Raw genomic sequence first — 8,781 nt, forward strand, 5'->3', positions numbered from 1 at the left:
CGTGGATAGGGCTCGCAACTTGGGAGTCCTCCTAGATTCACGGCTTACCCTGGAAGATCATATAGTGGCCGTGACTAGGGGGGCTTTCGCCCAGGTTCGCCTGGTGCGCCAGTTGCGGCCCTATCTGGACCGGGATGCCCTGTGTACGGTCACTCATGCGCTCGTGACCTCTCGCCTGGACTACTGTAATGCTCTCTACATGGGGCTTCCCTTGAAGACCACTCGGAGGCTCCAACTGGTACAGAATGCGGCTGCGAGAGTTGTCTTGGGAGTTTCCCGGTGCTCCCATGTTACACCCTTGCTCCGCGAGCTGCATTGGCTAACAGTTGTCTTCCGGGTGAGGTTCAAGGTCTTGGTTATGATCTTTAAGTCCTTACATGGCATGGGTCCAGGTTACCTCAGGGACCACCTGCTGCCGGCGTCAACTTCCCTCCGCCCAGTACGTGCCCACAGAGAGGGCCTCCTCAGGGTGCCACCGATCAGAGAATGCCGACTGGTGGCCCCCAGGGGGAGGGCCTTCTCTGTGGGCGCTCCGGCATTATGGAACCAACTGCCGGTGGAGCTCCGGATGACATCAGACCTCCGAACCTTCCGTCGCGGCCTGAAGACCCATTTGTTTGAATTAGCTGGTCTGGCCTGATGGGGGATTATGGGTTTTTTAAATTGGTGTTCTTAGTATTGTATTATTGTTTTTTAACTGGGCATTGGTTTAATTTCTTTTTAACTTTTGTATCGTTATTTATATATGCCCTGTGAACCGCCCTGAGTCCCTAGGGAGAAGGGCGGTATACAAATCAAATAAAAACTAAACTAAACTAAACTAAACATCTACAGTCCTTGTGGTTTTCCTTAAACATCACGACACACCAATCGTCAAGGCCAACAACCGAGATCTCACTTACCTCCTCCTGGTCTCCCTACTGCTCTGCTTCCTCTGCTCCTTCCTCTTCATTGGTCAACCCAGGAAGCTCACTTGCCTCTTCCGACAAACTGCCTTTGCTATTCTCTTTTCCCTTGCAGTTTCCTCTGTATTGGGAAAAAACTGTCATGGTGGTTCTGGCCTTCATGGCCACCATACCAGGGAACAGGACAAAGAAATTATTAGGCAAACCACTGACTAACTCTATTGTTATAATCTGTCCACTGGTCCAAGCACTTTTTTGTGCCATCTGGCTGGTAACTTCTTCTCCATTTTGCAAACTGGATTTCCACTCCTTGGTAGGAGAGATCATCTTGGAATGTAATGAAGGCTCAGCTTTGTTGTTTTATGCTGTCCTTGCCTACCTGGGCTTCCTGGCCCTGATGAGTTTCACTGTGGCCTTTCTGGCAAGAAAATTGCCCGACAGTTTTAACGTAGCCAAGTTCATTACTTTTAGCATGCTAGTTTTCTGCAGTGTTTGGATCACCTTCCTCCCCACCTACCTGAGCACCAAGGGGAAATTCATGGTGGCCGTGGAGATCTTCTCCATCTTGACCTCTGGGGCTGGTCTCTTGACTTGCATCTTTTTCCCCAAATGCTTCATTATCCTACTGAGGCCCAATCTGAATTGTAGAGAGAATATAATGAGGTGCAAGAATCTGACTTGCACTAGGATTGGGAAATTTTACTTGGATTGGGACATTTTTTTATTTGATCTGATTTCTAAAAAAATGTAAAACGGGAGAGTGGCTAGTTCATTAAATATTTGAAAATCAAGTGATGTGAATGATCATAGACCATTCATTAATCATCCACCCTTTTATTTTTTATTGAAGACAGTTCACATCACTGAGGCCCTAAGAACAATTTGGAAATAATTTTTGATATTGAACTTATGAATATTAGATTCCAGCATTACAGTTTCCCACTATTTTCATCAAAAGTATCTTTAAAAATATGTTGGGTTGGCTTCACTGTGTTGGGTTGTTTGTAGGCTTGTTTACATTAATCTTTAACTTGTCCTTTAACACTTGCAACAAAGACCTGTTCCCAAGAACTACAATATGTCCTGGCCTTGGCATTTGCCATCCAGGAGATCAACAAAGACCCCCAGCTTCTCCCCAGCATCACTTTGGGCTTCCGCATCTATGAAGAGAACCGGTATGCAAGCATGGCACAAGATGTCAGTGGGTCTCTGCTTTCCAGCCGGGGAAAATTGTTCCCTAAATATAAGTGTGACACACAGGACAACCTTATTTGTGTCCTTGAGGGTCTCAACTCCACAACAGCGGTTCACCTTCCAAGGACTCTCACCGTCCAAGGATCTAAACTCCCCATCACAAGACCCATCACAAGACCCTCATTTATGGCTCAAACCTGACCCACCACAAGACCCATCACAAAAACATCACTTGACACACCCACACCTGAAGTCCTTATAAACAGAAGAACACTGACATCCCCTAAACTCCACTGAAGATGTTATCTACTCTGGTAACAAAACATTTGGAAACCAACCCACAAGCTTGGAAAACAAACTTTCACCCTCACATTAATTTATATAGAGTGTTCTCTTCATTATGACTAGATAAGCATGCTTCATTAATAAACCAGACCATGTGAAGTGGATATTAAGGGATCTTCTCCAGTCCCTGCTATTTCTTTATGCTCTCAGTGAATTATGGGGATGGGTTGATGGGTGTTAATTAATGGAACAATTAGAAAATTGTTCAATCTTGGGCAGAGAGGAAGGAAGACACAGTTGTGTGACAGTCTTAAATGTTTCTTGAACTTACAAGAATGCTTAGGGATAGAGAGGGGGGGGAGAGGGCAGACCCTGAAGCAACCCAGATAGCTAAACTCCCTGGGCTGACCTTTCATCTCCCATCACCCCAGACTGAAACTGTCCTTAAGTGGAACTAGTGCATACCCAGGTCTCCAATCTTGAAACTTTCTAGGTGGACCAGCTGGATGCCCTGCTTGATGGCAAGAACATAACATGGATGAGGAGGAGGAGGAAGAAGATGTATAATTGGGCATCAATTTAATTTAATTTAATTTAATTTAATTTAATTTAATTTAATTTAATTTAATTTAATTTATATACTGCCCTTCTCCCGAAGGACTCAGGGCGGTGTACAGGGCAATAAATACCCAAAGTACAAAATACAAAAATTAAAAACAAATTAAACAATTGTGCCCGAATACAATAAATTAATTAAAAACATATCAGAAGCAAACAGTTCGTATAATAGTAAACAATAGTTTGACAGAAACATGTAATATTGAAAAGGGTACAAGACAGGGGTGTCCGTTGTCACCCTTATTGTTTGTTTTAACATTGGAAATATTACTGATTAAAATACGAGATTCAAATAAAATTAGGGGAATCCAAATAAGAGATCAGGATTATAGATTGAGGGCGTTTGCGGATGACCTGGTTATTACAGTAACTCAACCGGTTTACTCAGTTGTAGAATTGATGGAGATAATAATGTTATATGGGAAAGTTTCTGGATTTAAGATAAATACACAAAAAACTAAAATACTGTCTAAGAATATGACTATAGAACAAAAGGTTGCTCTAGAAGAGTTAACGGGATTTGAAATAGTTAAAAAGATTAAATATTTGGGGGTTTATCTGTCAGCTTCAAATGTGAAGTTATATAAGAATAATTATGAAATGTTATGGGGAAAAATACAAAAGGAACTAGATAGTTGGAAAAAACTACAATTATCTTTACTGGGAAGAATTGCAGCAGTGAAAATGAATGTTTTGCCAAAATTTTTATTTTTGTTTCAAATGATACCTATACTTAAAAAGGATTTAAATTTGGAGGAATGGCAAAAAGGTATTAATAAATTTGTTTGGGTAGGGAAAAAGCCATGAGTTAAATTTAAGATAATGCAAGATACGCGTGAAAGAGGTGGTCTTAAAATGCCTAATTTTAAATTATATTATGAGGCTGCTGCTTTGTCATCGATAAGTGACTGGTTTAATTTAACACAAGGGAGACTATTAAATCTTGAGGGTTATGATTTGTTATTTGGTTGGCATGCATATTTATTGTATGATAAGAAGGTGGATAATGTGTTTAAGATACATATATTAAGGTATGCTCTGTTGCGAGTTTGGAAAAAGTATAGACATAAGTTAAATTATAAGATACCAATCTGGACAATACCTAACATGCAATAGAAAATATAAATGTGGGATTTAAACATGATGAGACTACATATAAGGAAATCTTAAGTTTAGAAAGGAATGTATGGCAATTAAAGCCATATAATATTTTAAAAGAAGAAAAGATTGTACAAACTTGGTTCCAGTATGGGCAGTTACAGGCAAGATGGAAAGAGGACCAAAAAGTTGGTTTTTCGATGATTGATGAAAATTTGGTAAAACAAATTAGAGATCAAGGTCAAGCACATATAAAAAAGGATATATAATGCATTGATAGAAATTGATTCAGAAACGGAACTTGTTAAAGATTGTATGATAAAGTGGGCCCAGAACTTTCAAGAAGTTATAACAATGGATACTTGGGAAAAGATCTGGGTCAGAAATGAAAAATTTACACAGGCCCAAAATTTAAGAGAGAATTTTATAAAATGTTTTATAGGTGGCACTTAGACCCTAAAAAATTAGCAAGTATGTATCCGAACTGCCAGCCCAAATATTGGAGGTGTGGTTGTGAGGATGCAACGTATTTTCATATATGGTGGACTTGTAAAAAAGTCAAAGCTTTTTGGATTAAAATTTGGTGGAATATGCAAAAGATATTTAAGAAAAGGATAAAGTTTTCTCCGCAGTTGTTTTTGTTGGGTATTATTACAGATACTACTGTTATAGATACTAAATTGATGTTGAATCTAATCACGGCAGCGAGACTTTAGTAGTGCAATATTGGAAGAAGGAGGAACTGCCGACTATAGAAGAGTGGACTTTGAAAGTTTCCAACTTGGTGGAAATGGCAAAGATTTCAGCATATTTGAAAGAACAATCGCAACAGAGATATATTGTGGAATGGAGAAAGTGGATTGAATATATTCAGAATAAATATGGGACTAAAAAGTATCATTTAGCATTTGAATAAATAGTGATGTATAATTAGTTATTTGTTATGTTATTAATATTATGACTATGGAGAGTTAAAGTGCGATAGAATTTAATGTTTTACTTTGTTGTTAGCCTATTTTAGCTTATGTTTGTATCACTATACCCTGTATTCAGCTCTGGGAAGTCGGGGAGGGGGGAGGGGAGGGCAGGGGAGGGTTGGGGAGAAGGGAGTGGGAGGAAGGAGTTTTTTGTATTTAAAAATGTATTGTAAAACTTTTTAATATAAATAAATAAATAAATAAATTAAAAACAGTAATTAAAACCCCAAACCCATCACACCAGGCCGGCTTGTTCAAATAAGTAAGTTTTTAGATCACGTCGGAAGGAGCGAAGGTCAGGAGCCATCCAGAGCTCAACCGGTAAATGGTTCCGAAGGTCTGGCGTGCCCACAGACAACACCCTCCCCCTGGGGGCCATCAGTCGGCATTTTCTGACCGGTGGCACCCTGAGGAGGCCCTCTCTGTGGGAGCACACTGGGCGGAGGGAAGTTGACGCTGGCCGCAGGTGCTCCCTTAGGTACTCCGGACCCATGCCATGTAGGGCTTTATAGGTCATCACCAGCACCTTGAATCTCACCCGGAAGACAACTGGGAGCCAATGCAGCTCACGGAGCAGAGGTGTAACATGGGAGTATCGGGAGACCCCCAACACAACTCGCGCGGCTGCATTCTGCACCAATTGAAGCCTCCGAGTGGTCCTCAAGGGCAGCCCCATGTAGAGAACATTGCAGTAGTCTAACTGAGAGGTCACGAGTGCATGAGTGACTGTACGTAAGGCATCCCAGCATGCACAGCCACTCAGTCTTGTCAGGGTTGAGCCGAAGCCTGTTCCTCCCCATCCAGACCCGGACCACCTCCAGGCAACGGGACATCATGTCGAGGGTATCACTGGGGTGGTTTGGGGTTGAAATAAAAAGCTGGGTATCATCAGCATACAGATGATAACCAACTCCAAAGCCACGAATGATCTCACCCAGAGGCTTCATATAGATGTTGAACAGGAGAGGCGAGAGGACCGACCCCTGAGGAACTCTGCAAACTAGAAGCCTTGAGGTCGACCTCTGCCCCCCTGCCAACACCGACTGCGAACGTCCCAGGAGGTAGGAGGAGAACCACTGAAGAACCGCACCAGATACCATGGTCGATGGTATCAAAAGCCGCTGAGAGGTCTAATAGGACTAGGACAGAGGAACAACCCCTGTCCCAAGCCCTCCAGAGATCATTCACCAGAGCAACCAATGCCATCTCCGTGCTGTGCCCAGGGCCTGAAACCCGATTAGTACGGGTCCAGATAGTCAGCTTCCTCCAGGAACAAAGGGAGCTGATGCGCCACCACGCTCTCAACAACCTTCGCAAGAAAGCGAAGGTTGGAGATCGGACGGAAGTTGATTAATACAGCTGGGTCCAAGGCAGGCTTCTTGAGGAGAGGTCTCACCACCGCCTCCTTCAAGGCAGCAGGGAAACTACCCTCACTCAAGGAAGCAGTTATCCCCGCCTGGAGCCACCCTTGTGTCCCATCCCGAGCCGCATAAACCAGCCAGGAGGGGCACGGGTCCAATAAACACGTGGTGGAGCTCAGCTTCCCCATGATCCTGTCCACATCGTCCAGAGTCACAGGATCGAACTCCTCCCAGATAACATCAACAAGACCGCCCATGTCCTGATCGTCAGACTCTGCCCAGTCGGAGTCCAAACCGGTCCGAATCCGAGCGATTTTGTCTGACAGATGTTGGCTAAACTCCTTAGCATGACCCTGTAAGGGCTCCTCCCTCACCTCCTGATTAAGGAGGGAGCAGGTCACCCTAAACAGGGGGGCTGGGCGGTTATCTGCGGACACGATGAGGGTAGCAAAGTAGTTAGACCTTGCCATCCTCATCGCCGTGAGATAAGACCTTGTAAAGGACCTTAGTCGCGATCGGTCGGATTCAGACCGGCTGGATCTCCAACCGCTCTCTAGGCCCCGTCTCCGACGCTTCATCTCCCGGAGCTCCACGGAGAACCATGGAGCCCACTGGGATCTGCACCGGGTCAGGGGCCGCAAGGGTACAACTCGGTTGAGTGCCTCCGTGGCTGCCTTTTCCCAGGCTTCCACTAAGGCATCGGCCGAGCTGTGAGCAAAGGAGGCAGGTGGGGACCCAAGCGCTGCCTAGAACCTCTCAGGGTCCATTAAGCGCCTAGGGCGGAACCATCTCGTTGGTTCAACAACTCCACGACGGGGAGTGGCAAAACGGAAGACCAGCCGCAGGAGATGATGATCGGTCCATGACAGGGGCATAACAATTGGAGAACCCCCACCCAGATCATCTAACCACCGTCCAGATAGAAAAACCAAATCGAGCGTGTGGCCCCCCACATGAGTCGGGCCCTGAATTACTTGCGTCAGGTCCATGGCCGTCATGGAAGCCATGAACTCCCGAGCTAACTCAGATGATCCTCCCAGGGATGGTAGATTAAAGTCACTCAAAATCATAAATTTGGGGAACTCAATCACCAGCCCCGAGAGGATATCAAGAAGCTCAGGCAGGGCTGCTGCTGTGTGACTAGGTGAAAGGTACACCAGCAGCAAGCCCAACTGAGCCCTAGGGCCACATCTCAGGAGGAGGGATTCACACCCGGCTATTTGGACAACGGTGGCCTCCCGCGGACACAAGGTCTCCCTCACAACTACCGCCACTCCCCCGCCCCTACCCTGAGCCCGAGGCCAGTGCAGCACCTGGAAACCTGGTGGGCAAAGATCAACCAGAGGGACACCACCCTCTGAGCCCAACCAGGTCTCCGTAATGCAAGCCAGGTCCGCATGCTCACCCTCAACCAGATCCCGGATGAGAGGAGCCTTATTAACTACGGACCTGGCATTAAAATACACAAGCCTGAGCTCAGGTGGCTGCTCATCCTCGCTCCCGGAGCCACGGGATGAAACCAGAGGGTCGGAGCACCTCACCGCTTGGAGATAGCGGAGACACTCCCAGATGTTGATACGGCCCTCTGTTCATACACCTACTGCCATTCCCTAATGTTGTGGGAATAGGTAATCCCACGGCCCACTCCGGAGCCCCGGAGGAAATCATCTCTTGGGGCCACTGCAAATGGATGATTTGTCTGATAGGGTGATAATTAGGTATTATGCTTGTCACTCAAGGAAAGTTAACCTCTCCTGGTGCAAACCACAAAGGGTTGGGACTGAAGGATGGTGTAGAGCAGATTGGTGCACCTGAGGGAAGCTCTTGATTCTGTCCTCAGGAAATCCTCCAGCAGGCAGAGCGGTTGGCTTTGAAATACTTGTTTAAAATATTGATGACCCACTCAAGTGATAGGAAGGTTGGGCAGAGTACATCTAAGTCACAAAGAAAAGAAGAAAAGAAGAAAGAGTGTGATTATTAAAAACCTTCCAGGTTCGTCGTAGCTGAAACACATCTCCATTGGCCAGTTTGGGAAACACAGCTAGGACAAAGGCCATGGTGAGTTGTTCCAGGAAGCCCCCAGGGAGCTTCTTAATCTGGAGAGAGTTTGGTGGTGGTGAAAGCAGAAACAGTCGATTCCAAAGAGATCTCAAGAGATTTAAAAGAGTTTGCCTTGTGTGTGTCCTATATTAATGGGATTGGACTAAGTCACCCCCAAGTTCTCTTCCAACTCTAAAGCTGCATCCAATCACAGTGGACCAATTCATAGAATGAGACACACACTTGTCATTTCAGAAATTGGTTTTCCTCTTACCAGAATGACATGGACTCCAGAGTTTCTCT

The 8,781-nt window shown here is 45.1% G+C and overlaps 1 long non-coding RNA gene across 1 annotated transcript; it reads right to left on the reverse strand.

Annotated features, from left to right (window-relative positions):
• Positions 1 to 925: 925 nt before the first annotated feature.
• LOC308663333 lies at positions 926 to 8,271 on the reverse strand. The gene is made up of 3 exons (XR_014025365.1): positions 8,250 to 8,271; positions 1,423 to 1,542; positions 926 to 1,026 (listed from the first exon to the last, which is right to left on the reverse strand). It is a non-coding gene; the product is annotated as an uncharacterized lncRNA (long non-coding RNA).
• Between the last annotated feature and the right edge of the window lie 510 nt (positions 8,272 to 8,781).

Source organism: Vipera berus (assembly GCF_964194415.1).
Source record: "Vipera berus genome assembly, chromosome: 1".
NCBI lineage: Eukaryota > Metazoa > Chordata > Lepidosauria > Squamata > Viperidae > Vipera > Vipera berus.